Genomic DNA, 26,756 nt, shown 5'->3' with positions numbered 1-26,756 from the left:
TATCTTTGCTAAAAAAAAACTTAGACAGAACTCGTACTCGTATTTTTTTAAGCTGGGGAGAGGAGCTTATTTTTTTTAAGCCGCCCAAAAAAACTGGCTCTTACACAGTATAGAAAACCAAGGAAAAATCTTAAGTTGTCTACCACGCACAGTCGTGCTCCTGTGCCGCTGCACTAATCTCGCTCGAATCCATGAACCATGGCAATGGCGGCCGCGAACATCGACAACACATGTCAAGACCGCCGGCACGAGCGGGTACGACGCCCTGCAGGTCGGGTACCACAGAGTGCGCGAGGACAAGCTCACCCGCCAGAGCTGGGCCACCTCTATAAGGCCAGCGCGCCGCCGCTGCGGCACATGCAAGAGTACCGGCCGGTGACCGTCGGCGCCTTCGACCCAGCCCAGGTGCTCGTGTTCAACAAGATCCTCAAGGAGGGCGGCCTCATCGACGTCTCCGCAAAATATTTTGGAAAGAGATTTCAAGGTAGATGACGTCGAGGCCGTCGAAGGAGTAGGCCGCCACCACGAGCACCGGCATGCATAACATCGGAACGTATGATGTGTCGCGCTCCCGCTACATGTTCGATGATGGCGTAGACTCCATGGATATCGAGAGGTACGAGGAAGGTGGCGGAGGGCCCAAATCCGGAAGCGGCGGCGAAGAGGTGGGAAGTTGCACTAGCCGTGGCCCGGGGCGAAGCCAATGGTGGAGGCAGCCCAAATCCTGCAGCGGCGGCCGGGGCGGTGAGAATTTTTTCCGGCTCCAACCGGAGGAGTAAATATACTCGCTGGTTGGACCCACAGCCAGCCCAAATCTAGGGAAGCCAAGAGAATTGTTTCTCTTACCCACAACGAGCGAATATACACTTACTCCTCCGGTTGGACGAGGACTAAACATTTTACTCTATAGCACATAAGGGATGTTAGAAATGCCCAGCAAGGAGTAAAATGAACATGAAAAATGAAAACTTTACTCCCCTATGGCCTTTTAGGGGATCGGTTAGAAATGCCCTGAGCGGCCTTTCTTCTTTATAAACTACAAAGTCTATTTAATTAACCACTCTACATCATTTTTTCTATTGAATAATTACGTTAGTGTGTTAGAGACTTAGCACGTATAAACAATATTGGTTAGTTATATTAGTTTGTTTTTATTTTCAATATTTGTGAAGATGTGCATCAGTTTAGTGATTATTATTTTCATATTTTCTCTACTCTTGAATTGTTCGAGGAGCATAGTTTGCCAAGTCGCTTAATGTGTCACGCATCCAAAATTTCCACGAGCTCCTGTGAAATCAAAGTTAAGTTTTACTTTATTAGTTTGATAAATCTATACATAATTCATTGAGTTCGAATGAATTTGTATTATTCTTGCTCAGTTCATAAAACAGAAAGAATCATGTATGAAATTATACATGTTGAGAGCTATATAATCAAGTGAGAGTATGGTTCCATTTTCTTATAAGCAAAATTTCATTTTGTTAGGGCCTCATTTTGCATTTTGCACCAGGCCCTGAATTCCTGGAGAACGCACTGAGTATCGTTTTAAATAGCAGGCTATGAGAAATAGCGATGGTCCTATAAATCAGCCTTAGCGAGCCTATAGCTAGCTATTTTAGAACTTATTTGGACTATTATACGTGAATACTATAACACCTCATTGAGCAGCACCCTACTCAAAACTCTACAGTCGGTCTACCATCCTGCTGATATTCCTCTTTGTTTTTTCTATCTTTAAAGTTCCCTGTTGGTCCCGATGAAAACTTGTACGATCCATGGACCGGCAACACGTAGCTTCGCATGGTTTCGTACTTATTTAGCAACAGATTAACACAGCTAAAGACACCACTAAGGCCTTATTTGGTTTGGAGGTTTTTCATAGGAAAAACATAGGAACAAGGATTCTAGAGGAAAATTTCCTATAGATACATTCGGTTTGTAGGAAATACGTACAGAGATTTCGTAGGAATACTATTTATTTTCTGTGTTTTGAAGGAAACTATACATTCACTCAAAGCTCAATTTACGCGTAGAAACGAGACAAGTCAATTCCTTAGGATGGCAAGTGCCATCCTATCAAATTCCTAGATTAATCCTAATTTCTACGTTTTAGTTTCCTCCAAACCGAATGAGCCCTAGAAACTACTTCACTGCTATCTAATTGGCGGTCTAGGCCTAGGCTAGCTTGTTAATTGTGTTAGTTATCTCGCAAAAAAATGCGTTAGTTAACTGTTGTGTTGCCGCGGTCAACGATTTCTGCATAAGAAGCAACATGTATGCTTTGGACTCTTCCTCTTCTAAGTTGTTCCCAACATTTTTGTTCGAGTCCTCACACTAGTATTGGGTACCGTAAATTCTCTTTTTTTTCCGTTTCTTAACTTGTGTGAAATCTTTCTTGGTGTCAGTCGATTTCCATAGGTAGAAGAAAGCCAGGGGCCGGAGCTCCATAACTGAGACGTGGGCATGCGGCTGGCTGCAACGTACTTAGGGTATGGGCTGCCCGACTAGGAGGGAGCCGGCGAGGAGAGGTTGGTCGCGACGTTGCATATAGAGGCGAGATGGAGGTTTGACATGGGTGGATGACGTGGGTGAGGTCCAAATCACGAACTATGCGTCAAAACGCTTGAGAAATTAAAACAGAAAAAAAACCGCGTGTCCCCGTACCCTTGGGCTACTAGATCAACGCTGATCAAACTGTCCAGGTGCAAGCACTGTTTTAAATAGCGGGCTATGAAAAATAGCAGCGGACCTCCAAATCAGCTATAGCGGGCTATAGCGGGCTATAGCAGGCTATTTGTGAAGGCGGCCATTTAGCGGCACCCTGCTAAAAAGGCTATAACGGGCGCTATAGCCGGCTATTTAAAACTATGGGTGCAAGTAATCGACGCTGAGCTCTATTTTTGGGGGAGAGGAGGGCAAGATCAACGCTGAGCTGTTGCCTATAAATGTGCTGCATCCTACGGGTGTGGTGATTCGAGATAGCTATGGTGTGTTTATTGCCGTTGCATGTTCCTTGTTGCTTATATAGCAAAAAAGAAAAAGCCGATGAAACAGGGTCTCATGGTAGCAAATGAGATGGTTCTACACTCAATTAAAATTTAGTCAGATTCGGTGGAGGTCATTCCCGCATGTTCAGGTCACGGCAGAATCTGGAACGGAAGCTTCAGAAATGTACGCGGAATGTTTTATCCTGGCTGGGATGATAGGTTCATTTCTGTTTTCGCATTGCTTGAGGGAAGCCAACCTAGGGGCCCATTGTTTAGCAAAGAACGTTGTTGATAATAATGTAGCTTGTAAATGGGAGGTGAGCCCCATACTTCCTTGTTGAATGCCCTGCATATTACCTACTAGATCGGGTTCGCGCCGTGGCGCGAGGGTGCCGGTCAGAACGTTTAGACAAAACATGTAATAATTTATCGGTAAGAGCCCAGGAATAGCATGTGTAGACAACCAATTGTGTTAGAAGCAAAACATAATGGGACTGCAGATGAACAGAATCAAGTTCGGTGCTTTCATACGACCAGAGGTAAAACACAGGACCATACATTACTTTTTACGACAGAGAGATAGGAATTAAAATCTGAAATCTATACATGCCTTGTTCAAAACAAAGTGAAAATAGCAACATACCACCAAGTGGTACCTTCCACTACAAAGACAACAACGGGAATCTAAAGGCAGATATCGAGGTTGGAACAAGCAAACCATCAAACAATTGTAATGACGAATTAAAAGTAACCGTCACAGGAGACTTGCTGCCCAGACATGTCTTGTGATGGTAAATTGCAGGGGCAGCTTTAGAGCTTGCAACATGAGGGCAAAAAATGTGGGAATAGGGAATCACCATTAGATAGTCATCATCCTATAGAGGAAAGTCAAGGATAAAATAATTGTTTTACAAAAGGATATGCATGCAAGAGTACTGCTGCTGTAAAACTACTGAAACTACTCCACAGAATTAACAGAATTAAGATGATCTCCTGGAGTAGTTCAAGCAATACTGGAGTAGTTCAAGATACTGAATCTTGGTGCAGCACTAAGCATGAGATACAATACTCCACAAAATTAACACAATCAAGAAAGTATAAAAGCAAGTTAACAATCTAACAAGGCAAGTTTCAGTACTGCACCAAGTCAAAATCTACTGCAATCTTTAAGCTACTGAATATTCCAAAACAGTGAAGTGAAGTTTCATATTAAGCTACTGCAATCTTTCTCTTAAATCTACTCATGCATCTGTGGAACTTAGCAGTATTCATTTAAGAATGGAGTAAATTAACTTGGCAGTATGCAAACTTTGAGTAAGTTGACTTGGCATTATATTGAAATTCCACTTCAGTCTTTAAACTACTGTAACCAGTCGGAAATCTACTGGAAACCCCCCAAAAAAGTTCATCTTTTGTACTGAGTACCTTGCGGATGGCGTCGCAGCCTGTGAGGACCTCCTCGATCTGTGTGCACTTCCTCGCTGGCTTATTCTTGTCATCCTCACTGGCTTCCTCGAGCTTGGTCTTGGCCTTGCCGGCGGCACTGGGCTTGGACTTGGGCTCCCACTTCCACTTGTGATCAAAGCTGACGTCGTTGGGGGGAGGCGAGCTCCGCCTCCCACATGAGAGCCCGGTCCCGCCGTGCGGCTTCTCCTCGGCCGTCCACTTCACCTTGCAGCCCCCCGGGGAGGCGGCGGCGTAGGTGTACTTGCGGGGAGCCGGCTGTGCGCCTTGGTGCGAAGGTTCCGGTCCAAACGTTGTAATTAAGCAGGTAATGGTGAAGTTAGTAGGAAGGTTTGAGAAACTATTTACATCTAAAAAATCAAAGTAACCATCCACGATAGATGAGTTTACCATATCACAAACAACAAAATAAACCCAATGCAAGGTAAGCAAGGCATAGTCAATCCACGGGATAATTGATTTGCATGGTCACGACAAAAGCCGTAAGAGAATTGGCAGTGAACTGGACACTAAAACTGAACATTTTTGTGATATTCTAAAAACCAATGGCTTCCTCTTCAGCCCCCTCTGGAACCTATAACAACACCAAAGCATAGCACTTTCTTTCAGACAGACGCCTTCACCTACTTCAAAAGATAGCATAGAAAAACCATATAAATTAGGGATTGGTTCCTAGCAGGACACTTCTGCTATGCCATAAAGAAACATATAAATCAGTGGTCCATATAAATTAGGTGGCAAATGAGTAAGAGTTGTATCCCTCTGTTCAAAAGATAGCACGGTACACCAAAAGCAAATCATAGCAGTAGTCCAAGATAACTTATTCATATGGTTCTTCAATGGCATACAATGGTGCAAACCATATAAATTAGGCATCAAATGAGTAAGAATAGTAGACCTTTGTTCAAATGCAAACGATTAAGCATAAGGATTTAGCAAGTGCAGCAGGGCATAAAGTTCGGTACAAAGCAAAAGCATTTAGCCTGATTATTAAGAGCAACAGAGCATATAGTTCTGTGCTAAAGAGTTTCAGAAGCAGGCATAGTGGCAGTGAGGTCAATATCGAGTAAGCAAACCAGATACAGGGCCAACCCAAAATGGTCCAAGTACCCTATTTTCCATACATCTTAGATAGCAAACCACATAAAGCTTCATGCACTATTATCTTTGACTCAGTCAGACCCAAAATAAAGCATTGATTACATCTTAGATAGTAACTTGGGCATTGATCACATCTTAGATAATAACTTTGGTAAACAGCCTGTTTTTTAAAAGCAATAGTGTAGGTTGGTTTTTTAAATCTTTCGGCCATTGATTAGATGCAATAGTATAGACTGGTTATATCATTTTCGAGATCGATTTCCCCCCTAATATATCTGTGAAAGTGAGCATCATATGTGCAATGAGAAGAGCTGGAGCTGCAATTGAGGAAAATAAAACAATTTTTGTGGCACCATAAAAATGCAGTGATCTGACCTCTCCGACATCGAATGCGGGCGTGCGGCACTCATCAAATGTTTGATTTACTCCCTAACGGCCCCTTGCCTCCTCCACAGTGCTCGGCAGAGCGAGCAAATATGGCACTAAAGATTTTCAAGTTACCATGGCCATGAGAAAGAGACATACATATGTGGTTGAATAATACAAAATAACAAACAGCATTGCCATTGGGACCGAGCCGACGTACTGCTGCTACTCCTCACCATGATACGCACAAGGCAGTCAGCCCTGGCATGCATGCTAATAAAAGGAAAAGAAACAGTAACATCATTGCCCCCCATTTATAAGTTGCTTCCTCTAAATTCCTATCTATCAGCTGACAATAACCTGAAAGAATACCAGGCACATGAACCTTACATGTAAGCACAAAACACGAGCATGCAACAATTTTTTAAGATAAAGGGTGATAACATGCAACAATTTTTTAAGATAAAGGGTGATAACAGATTTGCATCAATTACCAGGTCATTTAAGTTAAAATAACCATTAGCCAAACAATGAAGTTCACTATATGGAAACCATTTAACTTTAGACATTGCTACCTTTCAACTGGAAAATACCACATCTGTGTATGCAGTTGCATGGCACTAACAAAACTTCCAGTACTATAAGAAAAGATCTGGCTATTTTAATTACCTCCATGGTTATTGAACAAGAGCAAGATTGACTTGATTTGCACACAAGCACTTACAGTTGCGCAGGGGAATGAGAGGAGAGGAGAGGACGGAACACCTCGGCCGGGTCCTTGTCGGGAGCGATGGTCGGAGGAGCTGCAGGAGGCCGAGGCACCGGATCGACGACCAGCAGTCCGCCGGCCATGACGGTCCTCGTCGGCATCGGCGAGGGAGTAGGGGAGGAGGAGGCCGACCCCCCACGCTGCGTCCCATACGCCACCGCCTTTGCCTCGCCTCACCATTCCTCCTTCCCTCACGTGGGAGCCGGAGCCGGGGCCAGGCGTTAGGGTTTGGGAGGCGCCAGATCGGAGGGGTGGAAGGAGGAGGCCATGAGGGGAGGAAGCCGAGCGGCGGCGGGGAAGGAGGAGAGGGAGGCGCTGGTGGGGACAGAGTGTTGTGGTATGTTTTTTTGCGCTTGTAAAAGAGTGGTGGGCCTGTACAAGACAGTACAAGACAATTAAGAAGGAAATGAAGGCGGGGTGAAATAATTTGGCTAATATAGAACTTGTGGCAGAGGGTTACCATCAACATCATTGCTGGCATCAACTTGAGTTATATAGTTAGCATTAACATCAAAACCAGCATCTAATTCCTCTTGTTTAACTGCGAGTCTCTGAAAAAAGATAGTAGAAGCATCACATTGATTTAATTGTTGGTGGTTTTAGCTAGGAGGGCTAATCGAAAAATATGACTGTGTTCATTAATACAACTATCTAAAACTAATCACATATATCTGTAATAGAACACAACTTCATAGTCTTTGTGGCTTCATATAAAGTGGGTGTTCACATGGTCATTTTACAGAATGAGTAAAAATTGTAGGTTGGTATAATCATAATTTGTGACTTTGTGAGTGAGTGCCTTAAGAAGTTATTTTCATTACTGTAAAACAACATAATGTTTAGGATACTCTTAGATGTGGTCCCAAAATATCAGTAGAAGTAGCGAATATTTTGTATTGCCTTTTAACCATGGCCTACCAGGAAAAAGTGACAATACTCACACGGTCACATGATGATAACTCTAAATTCCACACATATAATTAGCATGCTGATAGTGTTATTATCATGTGAAAAAGATCATAAATTGACATATACATTTGCTGCTAGCCATGGCCTGTCAACTTCTGTGTGAGTATTAATATATTCGAGTGTGGATTATTAGTAAGCTAGTTAAATACTTTCAGAGCATTAATCTGAATCACATACTTACACATGGACCGTGTAGGTTCCTTTTCTAACATTTAGAATGTCGACAATTTGCCCTTTTAAAGTATAATAAAAATGCAGAGAAGCAAGTTTCCTTCCCCTCTTATTATTAATCCACATGCTGATATGCTTCATGACGAGCAGGCATTTGTCATCCCTCATCTTCTCATGTTAGAATCACTCCTTTCTCATTTGCTCATGTATGTCTGCTAAATTATCTGGTAAGAAAAAGTTCTAACACATATTTTACTCAACAACAAACTACGTGTTTCATGTTTGTGACTTGTGAGTACCTCACAAATATGTGTATGTCCGTGTGTGTGTGTGTGTGTGTGTGTGTGTATGTGTGTGTGTGTGTGTGCGCGCGCGCGCGCTCAAAGAACCGTATGTGCTCATGTGTGCCGCTCATCAATTACTCCGCTATCTGAAACCTAACGCTAAATTGTATATCAAAAACACACAAAAACTGAGAGCAAGACCAGACTAAACTTCATCTGATCTCAATAAAAGGGATTATAAAACAGCTAGACTATCAACCTACGCCATCTTCTTTTTCACGCCTTGGATAGTATATCTTTAAATAGAACTGTTCGTGCCAACTTAATGTATTGCAGTAATTCAAAGAATAAAATTTGTCTAAAAGATGAATATTAAGGAAAGAGAAAGATAGACCTGTGTCGAAGGAGCTTGGCGTGTGGAGCTTGAACTCCGGCGGCGGCCCACAGTTGAACGGGTGGCCTGAGCTTGGTGCGACGCAGCACGCGCTACGTCATGAGCAAGTACCTCGACAGGCCGTGCTGATGACTAGTGGACCGTAGTTACCTCGCCATGGCCGAGGCGGACCCTGGCAACGCTGCTTCCAAACCGCGGCAGATTTTGTCAGGACTGTACTCCGCGAACACGCTGCTTCCAAACGACCTCAAGGCGGACGACAATGAGCTCACGCACCTAGGTCAGGGCCAAAGAGGGTGCTGCGGTAGAGGATGTTGGGCGCCTTCTCGCCATGCTCGGAGACGATGTGGTCCATGGTGAAGCCGTTGGTGGCGGCGAGGAGCTCGTCGAGACTGTACACCGTGAACACGGGCATGCCGATGCCGTCCTCCCCGACGGCGTCGTGCTCTGCAGTGGCACGAAGACAAACAGGTGACCGCTGTGCACGTGGGGATGAACAGCGGATTGAGCCCCCCACCCACCGAACAGGAGCAAACAAGGCGTTGCTTCCCGGAGGCGATGATCCGCTTGATAGGCGAAGGAGTCGACGGGCCGGCGGCCGGCGGCGCGAGAGGAGGCGGGGAAGAGAGGATAGAGCGCGAGTCGTGCACGCACCTGCACCCCTTGGCCGTGATACACATGAGCTCGTCGCCGGTGGGGTGCACGGCGATGGCGAGCGGCGTGTCGTGTGGGTCCTCCCTGAGCACAGTCCTCGCCTGCAGACCAAATCCAAAGAGAAAGAGGTACACCAAGACCCAGGTCAAACCACGATCGAATCTGAAGCCCAATATAAAATCGAAGAAAAAATGGGCCGGGCAGCGACGCACAAGGGGCTCCTCGGAAAGCCAGCAGCTCACGGAGTCGAAGCCGGGAACCATCAGGGCCGGCAGGGAGGGCCAGCCGTACACGACGAAGACGTGGGTGGCCTTGTCCTCCCGGTGCCGGATCCACGCCGCGCACGCCACCTTCCTGCCGCTGCCTGCCATGGGGTGCCAGCCGGGATCTCGATCCAACTCCGGCCGGCCCGCTCTGCCGTCGCCGGCGGCCGACGAGACCACCCCGCCCCAGCACGCCTACCTCATCCTATCCTCCCTCCACATCTTCTCTTCTGCAGGGACGAATCTGTGGGGTCGCCCTCTGTGTGCAGGTTCCCTCTGCCGCCGGAGGCAAGCTCTTCGCATCCAGCCACAACCGCTGCTCCGATGCTCACCGCTGCCGTCGATGATGGCGCGGTCATCAGCCAAGGCGAGCGGGACGGGAGGGGCGGTGGGGTGAGCGGCTGGGAAGGGGAGAAGGACGCGATGAGGAGTGGGGGAGAGAAGCCCGACGGGGAGTGGTGGAGCATGAAAGGATGGGCCGCCGCCCTCCCCCACTCCATAGACGCACGAGCGAACCGCCGCAAGCCACAGCCACAGTCGCTGACGCGTGCGGCCCACCCGCGACGGGACCCACACGCCAGCGACACCCGGTATATCAAACAGAGTAACAGGCGACGCGGGAGGCAGCGCGAGGAGGCAGTTTAACAACTTACTATTCATTCCAGCAGTGCCATCTCCAGATCCGACGGCCCAGGTTCATCCAGATGTTGATCCGACGCCGAGAAACGCGTCAAGCAAACCGATCCAACGGCCCAGAATCGCTGATCTCTGAGGAGGCTTGTAGGAGCTTCCTTCTCTTATTTCTGGATACAATGAAGTAACCATGATGGCATTTCCTTAAAAAAAAATGTGTTGCATCCTTTTTTATTCCTGGAAGCTGCTTTTTTTTCTCTTTCTTTTTGAGAGAATTCCCGGAGGCCCAGTATAACGGAAAGGGAGAAAGAAAGAGGCCTGGCCTAGTTGGAGGCCGTTCAGCAGATGTGGACTCTGCTTCATATTGCCTAGGGTTTGGTTTCTGCAGATCGATGGAGTTGGAGAGCAAGGCCACCGCCCGGGCGATCAGGACAGGCGGCGGCAATGAAGACGGCAGCTGCTGGTTTTGGTCAGGCGCCGGTTGCGGGATGACCAGGCGAGGCTATTCCTCTCTCTTCGCGAGCATCCCAGCGATTACTGGCAGCAGTTGTACACCTGCCTTCGCCACCAATGGTGCGCCAGAGGCTAGATAGAGGTGGTCGACATGTTGCACACCAACCGCGGAGGCAACGGGACGGCGGCGACTAGAGCATAGGCGACGATGACCCTGAAGATGATTCGGTGGTTTTCTTCTTCTGAGAATGCATGAAAGAATCGATACTATTTGTATGCGTGCGTGGTGGTTCATCGCCACATTCTCTTTCTTTACAGTGTGACACTTCCAATTCTCATTTCATCACCCCAAAAATCGTCTTTGTTTAGTAAATAATAGCAATATAGCATATGTCTTGTCTCCTGTGTTTGTTTTCAGTACGTACGTGCCCAAGCGCGACTGCATGAAGATCAGAAACCTGTCCTCTTTATGAGGAGGACGTCGCCGGCGCCGCTCGCGAAGCACTCCAGCCGTTTTTTGTTCTTCTTTCATAAAATTTAGTCCAGTTTCGTCACCAGCTGTGCACTGACAGGCACACATTCAGTACTCCGTCCACATAATGTACAGCCTTACTGACCTGCAAACAACATTCCACTGCATTTGTCCACAAGTTCACATGTATCTAAATTTCAATGCATACATGAGTAGGAGTTTATTATGGTAAACGACCATCATCACAAATAGTCCACCATGTAGAACCCACCCACGTGAGCTTGACAAGAATCAATGGGAGGGCCAATGACCAAAAACATAACTTGACCAACATCAACAAACTTACATTACCCATACTAGCCGTAAAATACATGCACTACTGGAATTTTCGTATACGCCGGGTGTCGGTGTCTTGCCGAGAGCCAAAACACAGGCAGTATCAGCTCCCTCCTCGGTGCCGGGATGTTCGCCGGCAACGCGTGTGGATCAGAGCGATCTTCTAGTGGGCGTCATCATCGAGGCAGTGTGGCGGCAGGGCGGCTGGTTGCCTAGTTCGTGGATGAAGCGTCTCGAGGCTTTATGCTAGATCGAGTGTTGCTCAACTTCCAGATCAATGTGCTTCGCATGGTGCAGCAGCCTTGTCGCTTGCAGGCCTCTATGCGAACCTGATCTGGCGGTGGCTAGGCTCCATTGGTGTGCCTCGGCGATGATTATCTGTCTTTTGTGCTCTATATCCAATAATGTCCACCCAGGGCCGAAGAGTATGAGAAGAGCTCTTTCTGGCAAGGTGGCAATAAATATTATCGTGCTCGGCAATCAACGTTAGTTCTTGATGACCACCCATCTTGCGGCGACGATCTTGCTATCGGTTGCAGTCACCAACGAAAGGGGTTTGTGAGTGTTCCCTCTCCTGATTTGGTAGTTGACTTCGACGCTGAGATGCAACCTATGGACAATGGCATGATGCAAAGGGATGGTTGTGCTGTAGCAGCTGTCACACATCGTATGTAGCTGCTTGGATTGCAGAAAAGTGGTTGCTACAACACATTGGTGGCTTCGTTGTTGTTCTTTCTCGAGCACCAAGTCTCGAGTTACGAGTAGAAAGCCTAGGTCTTAACCCAAGTTGGTTATACCGGGCAATGACAATTTTTTGATGGTGTTTCCTTGTTGGAGGCATTGCTCGGATATGCTCATTGTTCAGGGTGAAAACCTATATTCTGGCTGCAGGTGGTTAGATCTGGTAATGACGGCGCTTGAGGGTCACTCCCTTCCTTAAAATGTTGTTGTCGAAGTACATTGTCGTTTGTGTGCTCTCATAAGTTGGTTGGTGCTGATATGGTCATTTTTATTGTTTGCCGATCACATATCAGATTGCTTTGGGTTTTCTTTTTCCTCGCCTATGCATAGCTTTGCTGTCATATGACTTTTTTTATTTGCTAGCATGTTTTTATATGCGTGTGTAAGTGTTAGTTGTCTGCATCCTAGCTATGCAGATGCCAAGTGTCTGCTCTTTGTGGTTCAATTCTCGTAATGCTCCACTTTGAGAAAATAAAATCCACCCTTTGTCAAAAATACAAATGAGAATGCTATGTCATGTTGCCTAGATAGCTTGTTGGGTATTATGTAGCAATAAAGCTCATGTACCATGCAAGTTCCTAAGGAGCACTTCCCTCTGAACTTCATGCCTGAAAAACTAGTTATGAACTTCTCTACACTATGTCTGAGTCAGGGCCAGGGCCGGTCCTGAGATTTTGGGGGCCCGGGGCGAGACTAAAACCCGGGGCCCTCAATGTAGAAATCATGATAATAAAAATTAATATACATATATACGAAATTTTACCAATAACATTTAAATGCGTCAAAATCGGAATATGTATCAAATAATTTATACATATTACGTAAAAATGTCCTAATCCATCATGTGTCAAGGATCTCTGATTCCTTTATCCTGCTAATGCTAGACTTGATGGTCTTACATCAGAAGCAAAAAACTTTTCGACATCTTTTGAACAAACTCCTGCTAATGCTAGACTTGAAGATCTTACATAGCAGATGCAAAAATCTTTGTCAACACCTACTGAATAAACTAATCACTTTCAATCATGTTCCTTTCCATTGCTTAATTTCCTATGATAATGAGCATATGAAAAATGTCTTACTGCATCATCTATATAGTATATGCCATTTTTTTGCCCTCTCTCATAGGCCCTTTCTCGACCAAGATTACTCTTGCTTTATTATCAAGATCATCCCAATTACTTTCATAAATACCAGCAGTATAAACTGGCTGTTCATCAACAATAGGTGGATTGTGCATGTACATCTGATGAATTACCTACATGCTCAGAGGCACTTACATTCTTATGGTTGATGTTGGTGTCAACATTTTCTTGTTGAGAACTGAACTTCCATTAGTTCGTTGCCCTTCCTCAACTATCGCCAACTATCTTAAAAAAATTATGATTATTTTCACGCTGTCATTGTACCAAGTCACAATGCTGAAAATAAATAATTTATCACTACAAGATGAATAATACTTTCTTCCAGATGACAGAATAAGACACAATGCTGAAAATATTTTTTTTGCATCAATAGACAATTGTTGAGCCGTGCCTATGTGCAGCTATTCATCTAGGAGACTAGGAATCTCAATATGAATAGAAGATTTACCTTGGATGGTCAAATCGTTCATGGACGTAGAGCAAATTAGGGTTGCGACGGCCCCTAGAGAATTGAATTTTGGTGGACGATCTGAATTAGGGAGGAAAATTGGATTTGGGAGAAAGGGGAAAAGGAGAGGCGAGAGCACAATTGCGTACAGACAAGCGTCGGCGGCCGCTGGGAAATTGAAAAATCACTGCGTGAAATGCGTGTGTGATGGAATAGGAAGGGATCTATCAGTTCCTTTTTTCAGCTGCAGGTACTAACTAACGAATCGGAAGGATCAATCAGTTCCTTTTTTTTTCGACGTGCTCGTACTAACTGGAACGAATCAATCGCTGGCTAGGTCCCTTCCTGGCTACTAGTACGTGCGTACGTTCCATCCTGCTGCGTGAGGCCCAGCCGTCCAGTTCATAGAAAAATATATAATGACCGGAAATATGTTTGGCCATAGCCTATGTGTCCCTGGGGAGGGGCCCCTCGATTTGGGGGGCCCGGGGCGGCCGCCCCCCCTGCCCCCCCTCAGGGCCGGCCCTGGGCACGACAACCAGCACCGAACGGTCCAGCTGCGACGCGCCATGGGAGTGTGTGGCGAGCTGGACTCGTTCCAGATGTGGCGTGGGCGACTTGAAGTAAAAGGCAGTGGTGGAACACATGGACTGGGTGTACTGGAGCTGGTACAGTTGTGGAGCGTCAAGCTCGACGATGCACTCGCCAATTCCACGGGTGTTCTTGCCATCGAACATGTGGAGGTTGGCCATGGCGAGCACCATGACCACCGGGCAGCGGAGGCGGAACAGGATTTGCGGTAAGAGTAAGACGCCTCTATCTGTGATATGCTAAGGGACTCCATGCGGAGGTCGACCAGTCTGGGTGCAGCATCAAAGACGTTCTGAAGCGTGTTGATGTCGACACCACAACGGCGCAGTCGCAGTGCCTCCAAACACGGTAAGGCGTTAGCGGGTTTCCGCCTGGGAGGGTCGTCGTACCAGCCTGGCAGCCAATAATCCACTTGCTCCCAGCCCCAGCTGACGTAGTAGCCTGTGAGGTCAAGGACACAAAGAGACGCTAGCGGCAGCATCTCCAAATCCAATTTGAAGTCGCACCACGGAGTCGACGGCGGAGGCGCGGAGGGTAAGCAAAACAAAGCAGCAAAGGTGAGCATGTCATTAACATAGTGACATGCCAAGCGCCGGCATGTGCATGGCCAGGCATAGGAAAATGCTGACCATATGGCGCCATCAGGGAGTGGCTGGACTACAGGAAAAAGGTGCTTGTAGATATATAGTTCGGATAGGGGATCCACGATGTATATGCTGATTACTGACCACTCCTTACAACTAGTAGTTGACCCGGTTGCACCGAAGGAGCAAGAAGCTCATTGGATTTGATGTTAGTACCGAGTAAGTAGGAGATGTTGATGGAAAGATAATACAATGTAGATTGTATTACACATAGTAGAATGACTTAAATTAGTTTACAGATAGCAGAATGACTTAGATCAGTTTACAGAAATACACTACTATATAGCTAGGCTCCAAGCTTATTTAGGCATCTTCTTAGTTTGATCGTGGTCTTCAGAGGGTGTGAATGTACGAAAAAGCAGAGTGTGGTCGCCATATAATGCTTGCATGGTAGACTGCCATAGGTTCTTAAAGGCCTATAGATGGTGTTGGTTCCACTGTCACGCCATTTGTACCAGCCCATATAGTTATCCCATATAGTTATTGTCCCCGGAGTATCTTTGCTTTCTTTGGTCCATATGGCATACTTGTAGAACCAATTCTGAGGGAAATCACCAATATGATAGTTGTTGTTCTCTAGCATGCAACGAGGACAAACCATGTCTTCCATTATAGGTGGGTTGCACAACTCAATTGGTAGACCCGTAATCCTTATTCTCATCTCTTCGGGAGAGGATAGAAGATACTGCACCAATAGACACGATGAGAGGACATCAATCAACCTATGGTAGACAGAATAAATGGTTTATGATGGTGTACATAAATGAAAAGAGTGTGCATGAAAATTATACTACATAAATGGTTTATGTTAATTCAGTCTCTGTCGGATGTATCTACTGTTGTGGTTGCTTAAAGAATCCTTTTGTGTTGAAAGAAACAAAATGCTCTATATACATGGTTTAAATACCCTCTATATTGCGTTGTTGCTGGAATAACCATCTGCCCTGTGAAACCAAGCTTAGAAATTTTTGTTGCAGAGGCCCGAAATAGAATTGGAGTGTAAAAAGGTAGAGGCCCAAAAATGAAATGAACTGTAGAAGGACAGGTCCTAGAAAATAAAACGTCCGAGGGCCAGATACATAAAAAGGAGGAAATGTTGGGCTTGGCCCATGCAGCTAACAAAAATTATCAGAAAAAAATGTAAATATGATATACTGTTATGGTTATATTTGACCGGGCTGATTCTGATCGACGACCAATTCATTTGAATGAAATTTTGCCTCATCAGCTAGCCACGTTGGATCTGATGTGGTGTGGGCAGGTTATCGGTGACCAAAACAATTGGTCATAGAATCTACGACCTTTTAGTTTGGTTGTAACAGTCTATGACCTATCCCTTTCTTCAGATAAATCTAGCCTTCTATCCGGCCTTTGGTGTGTGTGGTCATCTGGGGTTTCTGTTTAGGGACGGTGGATATTTTGAGTCTCAGTTATGTTGTGCTTTCACTTATTCCAAAAGTTAAGGGTGCTGAGTCTATCTCCCAGTTCCGTCTGATTGCACTCATCAATATCTTTGCTAAATTTCCGGCTAAGGGCTTTGCAATTAGGCAGTCCCTTGTGGCCAACAGGTTCTTGAGTGTAGTGACCAGACCTCAAACAGTCTAGTGTTTGTGCATCAGTGTCATCCCTGGATCGGTAATGCTGACACACACAGTACTTGAGGATTTATAACAGAGTTTCAGTCACACACTTATTACATCAAATTTCACAAAAGAGAACTTATTACAATAATATGGCTTAAGGTCATCTAAAAACCATAACAACGGAAGGCTTGGAAGATAAAATGAGTTCATGAACTCCAACGACATAGATGAGTGAACGACAACGACCTATGTCACCTTACTCGTCGTCTGAAAAGCCTGCAACATGATATGTTCCAGCCGGAAACGGGCCAGCACATGGAGTATGCTGGCAATGTAACACATAGAGTAATGAAGGAAGTAAATGCTATCACTACATGCAAATATGGCTACTGGAAAGCTCTATGGTTACAGTTTTGCATAAAGCCAATTTTTCTCTACAGTAAAGGAATAAATTTTATTTAACTATCATGGTGGTTGTTAAACATTGAGAAGGTTCCTCCAACTCAATCCCAATTAAGCATCATCGACTACCCGAAAAAATTAATTTAGAGTGATGAGATCAACATGATAATCCAAGAACCAGATACTCAAGATGTCCATAACTGGGGACATGGCTAACAATGATTAGTTTGTACACTCTACAGAGGTTTGCGCACTTTTCCCCACAAGACTCGATCTCCTCCGTTAGATTTCTCGCACTACATGGTGTTTGAGAAAAGGATGACCGAGACACAGTCTTCCAGAAGCATTAAATCTTTACTCTGGGTAGACAGTACCACCTACATCTCCTACATCTGCTAGTCTACCACTAAGAGAGGTCACACAACATACTCAACTATGCTAGAGCCCATAATAGCTTGTGGCTGGACACAAAAGTTTCTAGCATGTATAATCTTATGAGCCCTTTGAGCCTGGCTGGCGAACCGTAGGATGATCCCACGGGTACTCTGGGATATCCTAGGACAACACTTCATTCTCCAGGTGCCCGCAATCAATCCACCTAGATGTGTATTTAAGCATCCACCTTAAGTTAACCACTAATTGACGACACTCACATCTGTCATGGATACACTCTCTCAATCCACGTCTACGAGCATAGCACAGCAATCCTAAGCATAATGTAGAAGTAACTCCCAAAGGTTTGATAATAAACAGGGCAATAGGTTCTACCTCATCATCTACTTCCCAAACCCACATGTTATTCAGATCCTAACCATGCAATCTTTGAGGATTTAATGTAATGCATAAAAACTGGGTATGAAAAGTATGATCAAAATGTTACTTGCCTTGCTGATGATCCACAAAACCTAGAGACTCGTAGTAGCACGCTTCACACTCCTGGAATTCTATCACAAACAAACAATAACTTACATAAGCACTCAACTAAAAGGATGGGTAAAACTCAAATAAGAAGATCTAACCAGAAAGTTGAACTGAAGAACTCCGGTTTGCAAAAAGAAACAAATCAAACGGGGCAACGAAACTCAAACTACGAAAGAAACAAGATCCGATTACTAATCTGGACTGAAGTCAAATTTTAAAGTACCAAAATCTTGTTCAATTTTGTTTAACAGAAAGAGGTCCTCGAAATGAAGAACTGGACGCTTGTTTCATCTAAAACGGACAAACGATCAAAAAATTATACTAGATCGAAGATTAGGGCAGGATGGCAATTGAAAATAATCGCGGAAAAACCCTGGAAAAACCAAACGAGACGATAAGGCTAACGAACGAACGTTCGCTGTCTGCGACAAACTGATGAACAACGTTCGTTAAAACCGAAAAAAACGAACTGGTCTGAAAAAAATAGATCTAGGGTTCGAAAAGAAAAACGATTGGTTTTTTCAGGAAAACCTGCTGCGGCGGCAACTACCTCGGCAGGGTCGACGGCGTCGGGGTTGCTCAGGCAGCGGGGTTGACGGCAGTGGGCGGCGGTGGCTCCGGTGGGCGGGGCGGCGACGGTGGCGGATCAGGGCGGCGGCGGCGGGGCGCGGCTAGGGTTTCGGCGGGGCTGGCGGGTGGCTGCGTGCCTCGGGCCTTGGCCTATAAATCCGACCGGGCTAGTGTCTGGCTTGGGCATGGCCCCGTTAGGTCGGTTAACTTTTAAAAAAAACTAACACTCGAAAAAAGAAATAAAAGAAATACTAAACGGAGTCCAAAAATCCTGAAATAAATTTTCACGGTCCTCTAATAATATTGCGGACAAAGTAAAAATTTATTTGGGCCTCTAATGCAATTTTCAAGAACGCATTTTTTTCCTAATTCAAAATAAAATAGCAATAAAAGTCCAAAAAAATTAAAATTTGATTTTAATATTTTCCTCCAATATTTCTTTTATTTTGGAGAAGTCATTTCATCTCCTCTCTTTCATTTTGATATTATAAATATTTTAGGAGAGAAAAATAATTAAAACCAAATGATCCTCTTTTCAAAATTTGAGAAAACTCAAACATGAACAATAATGAAATCCCCAACTCTCACAGTGGGTCCTTGATTTGCTCAGAGTTTCTAGGATCAACCAAAATGCAATAAAATATGATATGCAATGATGATCTATGTATAACATTCCAAATTGAAAATTTGGGATGTTACAAACCTAACCCCCTTAAGATGAATCTCGCCCTCGAGATTCGGGTTGGCTAGTGAATAGTTATGGGTGGTCCTTCCGTAGGTCTTCCTCTCGTTCCCAGGTGGCTTCCTCCTCGGTATGTTGGCTCCACTGAACTTTGCAAAACTTGATAACTCTGTTGCATGTGACTCGGCTGGGAAACTCGAGAATCTGCACTGGTTTCTCCTCGTAGGTCAAATCACAATCCAGCTGAATCGCTTCCAGGGGCACTGTATCTCTCAGAGGGATATGGCCCATCTCTATGTGGCACTTCTTTAGCTGGGAAACATGAAACACATCGTGAACTCCTGCCAATCCTTCTGGCAGTTCCGGCTTATATGCAACTTCTCTCATACGTTCCAAAACTTTGTATGGTCCCACAAAATGTGGTGCTAACTTTCCCTTAACTCGAAAACACTTAACTACGCAAAGCGGGGATACACGAAGATACACCTTGTCTTTGACTTCGTAAACTGTCACCTTGCGTTTAGAATTCGTGTAACTCTTCTACCTGGACTAGGCTACCTTGAGTCTGTCGTGAATCAATTTAACCTTCTCTTCAGACTCCTTAATCAAATATGGTCCAAACAACTGACAGTCTCCAACTTCATCCCAAAATAACAGTGTCCTGCACCTCCTTCCGTACAAGGCTTCGAAAGGGGCCATCTTCAAACTGGCTTGATAGTTGTTGTTGTAAGAGAACTCTCCATACGGCAAATTGTCGTCCCAACTAGATCCTAGCGCACAAGCTCTCAACATGTCCTCCTGAATCTAATTTACTCTCTCAGTTTGTCCATCTGTCTATGGATGAAAGGCTGTACTGAACTTTATCCTAGTACCCGGAGTCTCATGCAACTGATTCCAGAACTTTGAGATAAACTTGGTTCCTCTATCTGATACAATGGACCTCGGAACTCCATGCAGACAAACGATCCTAGTCATGTATTTCTTTGCCAACTTTGCACTTGTATTGGTGGTCTTCATGGGGATAAAATGAGCTACTTTCGTCAACCGATCGACTACAACCCATAGGGAGTCATAGCCTGAAGGAGTCCTGGGCAATCCCGCAATAAACTCTATGCCAAGTTTGTCCCACTTCCATTCGGGTATCAGCAATGGCTGTAGCAATCCTGCTGGCTTCTGATGCTCTGCCTTAACTCTCTGACATACATCACATACTGCTACATACTCCGCAATATCCTTCATCATTTCGGTCCACCAGAAACTTTCCTTCAAATCCAGATACATCTTTGTGTTTCCTGGGTGAATCGAATACGATGAATCATGGGCCTCCTGCAAAATCAACTTCCTGATCTCGGGGTCATTAGGCACATATACGCGATCCTCAAACCATAAAGTATCATGCTCGTCCTCACGAAATCCTTTGGCCATTCCTTTACTCATCCTCTCCTTTATCTCGGCAATCTCCTTGTCAGTCTTCTGAGCTTCTCTGATCTTATCCATCAAAGTGGAATGAATTTTCAATGCTGCTACATAACCTCTCGGGACTATTTTCAAACATAGCTCACGAAGATCCTCTGCTAACTCCTTGGGTAATCCTCCGGTCATGAGCGTACTAACATAACTCTTGCGACTCAACGCATCAGCCACTACGTTAGCCTTTCCGGGATGATAGTGCAACTTCATATCGTAATCCTTCATGAGCTCCAACCATCTCCTTTGCCTGAGATTCAACTCCTTCTGTGTGAAGATATATTTCAAACTCTTGTGATCCGTGTACACCTCACAGTGGTTTCCGATGAGGAAATGTCTCCACGTCTTCAACGCATGCACTACGGTGCTAACTCCAAATCATGAGTAGCATAGTTTTGCTCATGAGGTTTAAGCTGTCGCGAGGATTATGAAACAACTTTTCCCTCCTGCATAAGCACTGCTCCAAGTCCTCGACGAGCAGCATCGCAATACACTTGATAATCCTTACGTTGGTCTAGAAGAATCAACACTGGGCTGTAACCAAATGTTTCTTCAACTCCTGAAAACTAGCCTCATATTCCTCATTCCATTTCAACTTGGTGTCCTTCAACAACTCTGTCATGGGCTTTGCAATCCGGGAGAAATTCTCAATGAACCTCCGGTAATAACCTGCGAGTCCAAGAAAAATCCTGATCTCTCCAACTGACGTGGGTGCTACCCATTTGGTCATAGAAACGACTTTGCTGGGGTCTACTACTATTCCTTCTCCGGATATAACATGTCCGAGGAATCCAACTTCCTTCAACCAAAACTCACACTTGTTGAACTTGGCATATAACTGATGTTCCCTGAGATTCTCGAGAACCAAACGCAAATGTTCCTTATGCTCCTCTTCATTCTTCGAGTAGACCAATAAATCATCAATGAACACCACGACGAACTTATCCAAAAACTTCATAAACACTTTGTTCATCATGTTCATGAAATAGGCAGGCACGTTAATCAGACCAAATGACATTATAGTGTACTCATATAGCTTGTACCTTCTGGTAAAAGCTGTCTTAGGTATATCCTATTCTTGAATCTTCAGCTGATGGTATCCTGATCGTAAATCGGTCTTGGAAAACACGTATCTCCTTGCAACTGGTCAAACAAATCATTGATCATCGGCAGTGGGTACTTGTTCTTGATCGTCACTTCATTCAACGCACGATTATCAACAACCATCCTCAATGATCCATCCTTCTTCTCCACTAGAAGTACTGGGGCTCCCCAAGGTGATGAACTTGGTCGAATGTAACCCTTATCTAGTAACTCTTTAATATTCTTCTTAATTTCCTCCAAATCCTGTGCAGGCATCTGGTACGGTCTCTTTGATATTGGCCCTGTGCCTGGCAAAAGCTCAATCAAAAACTCAATATCTCTATCCGGTGGCATGCCAAGCAAATCCTTCGGAAATACATCAAGGAAATCCTTCACCACTGGTGCTTCCTCCTATACAACTCCTGATAAGGAATTCACTTGAGTCCTCTTTGGCACATGCCGGGATACATACTTAATCCTTCTTCCTTCTGGGGTGGTGAGCATAATCAACTTACTGGCGCAGTCAATGTTCCCTCCATACTTTGATAACCAATCCATGCCTAATATTACATCCAGTCCTTGTGACTCCAATATTATTAGGTCTGAGGGAAACACGTAGTTACCAATCTTTAAGGGTAACCGATCACACCATAGGCTGGCCATATACTCTGCTCCTGGCGAGGTTACTAACATGGGTGACCCAAGGGCTTGGGTGGGCAACTTATACTTATCCACAAATCCCCTTGATATGTATGAGTGCGATGCACAAGTATAAAAAAACGATTGCAGTAAATGACTTAACCAACAAACTTACCTATTACTGCATCGGGTTGTGCTTCAACCTCCTCCACGCTAACAAGTTCACTTGTCCCTGTTGAAAGGGTTGGGCTTCTTCCCAGAGCTTCCATTGCCATTTCCATTCTTTGCTTCAGAACACTCAGTGGCGTACTGTCCATTCTTCCCGCACTTGAAATATGTAATATTACTTAGATCCTTCATGGTGGGCGTTGCTGGGTTGGAACGGTTCTGACCGTTGCTTCCTCCATTCTCATTCCCATTCTTGGGGCCACTATGGTTATGCGTAATCCCTCCATTGGAATTAAGGCCTCCATGGTTATGGTGAATATGTCCTCCCAAGTTCGGGGTAAAACGAGGTCTCTGCTGAGCTCCTAAATTGTACTTCCCTTGTCCATACTTCCTCTTACGGCTGTCTATCTACTGCTGCTTCCCTTCAATCATGAGAGCTCTATCTACCAACTCCTGGTAGTTGGTGAATGTTGCCACCATCAACTGCATGCTCAGCTCATCATTCAGTCCTTCCACAAACTTCTCCTGCTTAGCAGCATCAGTTGCTATGTCATCAGGGGCATAACGGGCTAACTTACTAAAATCATCCACATACTGTCCCACTGTGCGTCCTCCTTGGCGCAAGTTGCGAAACTTGCGCTTCTTCATGGCCATAGCTCCTACTGAAACATGGGCAGTGCGGAAAGCCTACTGAAACTGATCCCATGTAACAGTGTCAATGGGGTAAGTGGATGTGAAATTTTCCCACCATGATGCTGCGGGTCCATCAAGTTGGTGTGAGGCAAAACACACTCTCTCCACATCTGTGCATCCTGCCGTGGTTAGCTCCCCTCCAATCTTGCAGAGCCAATCATCTGCAACAATCGGCTCGGTGCTACTGGAGAACAACGGCGGATTCAGCCTTTGGAAACGGGCTAAGTGATCAATAGGTGGTGGTGGTGGTGGGTTGTTATTGTTGTTGTTTCCTTGGTTCTGATTCTGGACTAAAAGCTGCATCAAGGTATTCTGCTGCTGGATCAACAGAGTGAGCTCCGGTGGGAAGGCAAATCCATTGTCACGTCTCATAGGCATCTGATGGGTTTAGAAAAGGCGAGAAAACAAAATAGAATGAGGTCTAGAGGGAAAACACTACCCATATGCACATGAGACAAACAGAATCATATCACTTCAATCAAATCAAACAAGGGCATACAATCGGTATATCTATCATTATAAAAGTGCTCGGACTATACTATATACATGGGGGAATACTACTACTGATATGGTGGTCGACTAGAAAGTTTGATCAGTGGAAGACTCCATGATATCTGCTCCAACTTCATCAACATATTCATCATCGCTATCGTCGTGGTCTGAGTCGGTGTCGTCGATGATGATGTAGTCCTTGGAATCGTCGTCATCTCCTCCTGGCGCGGGGTCTCCCATGAACACTCCTAGCTTCCTGGTTAGGTCGTCATTCTTCTCCACTAGTGTCGTCATTTTCTCCTCACATCCATCGCGTGTAGACTTGAGTTCTTCCCCTAGCTCCGTGATCCTGGTCATTGCCTTCTTCAGATCTATCATGCCTGCGCACATCTAGTTCTCCTGGCGATGAATGTGCTGGTTTAACTCCTGGATGAAAGCTGCAATAGACCTATCCGTCCTGGTGCTGATCATCTCCCATTGCTCATCTCGGCGCCCACATATCTAGTAGATCGTGTCTGAGGGAGTCCTGGATTAGGCGGTGTCCGGATGGCCGGACTATGACCTTTGGCCGGACTCCCGGACTATGAAAATACAAGATTGAAGACTTCGTCCCGTGTCCGGATAGGACTTTCCTTGGTGTGGAAGGCAAGCTTGGCGATATGATATTAAGATCTCCTCCCATTGTAACCGACTCTATGTAACCCTAGTCCTCTCCTGTGTCTATATAAACCGGAGAGTTTTAGTCCGTAGGACGAAAAACAATCATACCATAGGCTAGCTTCTAGGGTTTAGCCTCTCTGATCTCGTGGTAGATCAACTCTTGTACTACCCATATCATCAATATTAATCAAGCAGGAGTAGGGTTTTACCTCCATCGAGAGGGCCCGAACCTGGGTAAAAACATCGTGTCCCTTGTCTCCTGTTACCATCCGCCTAGACGCACAGTTCGGGACCCCCTACCCGAGATCCGCTGGTTTTGACACCGACATTGGTGCTTTCATTGAGAGTTCCTCTGTGTCATCACCTTTAGGCCCGATGACTTCTTTGGTCATCAACCACGACGCGGTCCAGGGTGAGACTTTTCTCCCCGGACAGATCTTCGTATTCGGCGGCTTCGCACTGCGGGCCAATTCGCTTGGCCATCTGGAGCAGATCGAAAGCTACGCCCCTGCCCATCAGGTCTGGTTTGGAATCTTAAACTACACGACCGACATCCACGGGGACTTGATCTTCGACGGATTCGAGCCACGGCCGAGCGCGCCACACTGTCATGATGGGCATGATCTAGCTCTGCCACCGGACAGCGCCCAGAGCGACCCTCAGGTGTCCGCTCCGACCATTAGCTCGGAGCCGACTGCGCTAGTCGGGGACGGACGGTTGGACGCCGCTGCAGGAGCCGTAATCTCTATGGCGATAGAGCCGAATACCAGCCTAGTCCTTTGCGAGGCCTGTGACTCCAAGGTGTCGGACTCCGTTCCGGACTCCGAATCTTCCGCACCCCTTCCGATCGAACCCGATTGGGCTCCGATCATGGAGTTCACCGCCGCGGACGTCTTTCAGCACTCGCCCTTTGGCGAGATCCTGAATTCACTAAAGTCTCTCTCTCTGTCAGGAGAGCCCTGGCCGGACTATGGTCAGCAAGGTTGGGATGCGGACGATGAAGAAATTCGAAACCCACCCACCACCCACTTCGTAGCCACTGTCGACGATCTAACCGACATGCTCGACTTTGACTCCGAAGACATCGACGGTATGGACGCCGATGAAGGAGACGACCAAGAACCAGCACCTATAGGGCACTGGAAAGCCACCTCGTCATATGACATATACATGGTGGACACCCCCAAAGCAGGGGATGGCGATGAAAAAACGAAGGACGACCCCTCCAAAAAGCAACCCAAGCGCCGACGTCATCGGCGCAGCTCTAAATCCCGCCACAGCAAAAATGGCGAGTCCGGCACTGGAGACAACAACACCCCGGACAGTGCCGAAGACAACCCCCTCCAGCAGGATTCAGCACAGGAGGACGGAGGAGCCAACCCTCATGAGAGAGCGACAGACAGGGAGGTCGAGGACGACAATTACATGCCTCCCTCCGAAGACGAGGCAAGCCTCGACGACGACAAATTCGTCGTGCCAGAGGATCCCGTCAAACAAGAGCGTTTCAAACGCAGGCTTATGGCCATGGCAAGCAGCCGCAAGAAAAAACAGTAGCAGCTTAGAGCTGACCAAGACTTGCTAGCCGACAGATGGACTGAAGTCCTGGCGGCCAAGGAGTAAAACTCGAACGCCCCTCCAAGAGCTACCCAAAGCGCAGGCTGCTACCCCAACTAGAGGAGGAAGCAACTAAACCTACATCACCAGCGTACGATGCACCCGATCGGCCACCCCGTGGCCATGATAGAGAGGCCTTTCGGCCCTCAACTCAAGCCGCACCCCAGCGCCGCTTCAAATATACCAGAGCACGGGGAAACGCCACAGACCTGAAAGACATATTGGAGGATAAGGCAAGGCAAACAAGATCGATCTACGGATCGCGTGGGCGCCCCACATCACATGACGATAACCGTCACGCCGGATATGATAAATACGGCCAGACCGAACACAACAGACAAAACTCATCCGAGCAACGTCGCGATATAGCCCAGTACAGGGGCGCCGCACACCCACTATGCTTCACAGATGAAGTAATGGATCATCAAATCCCCGAGGGTTTTAAACCCGTAAACATCGAATCATACGATGGCACAACAGATCCCGCGGTATGGATCGAGGACTATCTCCTTCATATCCACATGGCCCGTGGTGATGATCTACACGCCATCAAATACCTCCTGCTCAAGCTTAAAGGACCAGCTCGGCATTGGCTTAACAGCCTGCCAGTAGAGTCAATTAGTTGCTGGGAGGACCTGGAATCCGCATTTCTCGACAACTTCCAGGGCACTTATGTGCGACCACCAGAAGCCGATGACGTAAGCCACATAATCCAGCAGCTAGAGGAATCAGCCATACAATTCTAGACACGATTCCTAACCAAGAAAAATCAAATAGTCGACTGTCCGGACGCCGAGGCCCTTGCAACCTTTAGGCACAACATCCGAGATGAATGGCTGGCCCGGCACCTAGGACAGGAAAAGCCGAAATCTATGGCAGCACTCATGACACTCATGA

The 26,756-nt window shown here is 46.0% G+C and overlaps 1 long non-coding RNA gene across 1 annotated transcript; it reads right to left on the bottom strand.

The window, feature by feature from the left end:
• Positions 1-3,488: 3,488 nt before the first annotated feature.
• On the bottom strand, positions 3,489-9,841 carry LOC119274562. The gene is made up of 7 exons (XR_005135217.1): positions 9,372-9,841; positions 9,160-9,260; positions 8,782-8,952; positions 8,506-8,686; positions 7,148-7,238; positions 4,413-7,059; positions 3,489-3,862 (listed from the first exon to the last, which is right to left on the bottom strand). It is a non-coding gene; the product is annotated as an uncharacterized LOC119274562 (long non-coding RNA).
• Positions 9,842-26,756: the final 16,915 nt, after the last annotated feature.

The sequence above is a fragment of the Triticum dicoccoides genome, chromosome 3B (genome assembly GCF_002162155.2).
Source record: "Triticum dicoccoides isolate Atlit2015 ecotype Zavitan chromosome 3B, WEW_v2.0, whole genome shotgun sequence".
Lineage (NCBI taxonomy): Eukaryota > Viridiplantae > Streptophyta > Magnoliopsida > Poales > Poaceae > Triticum > Triticum dicoccoides.
This window is presented reverse-complemented; position numbering and strand designations above follow the sequence as displayed.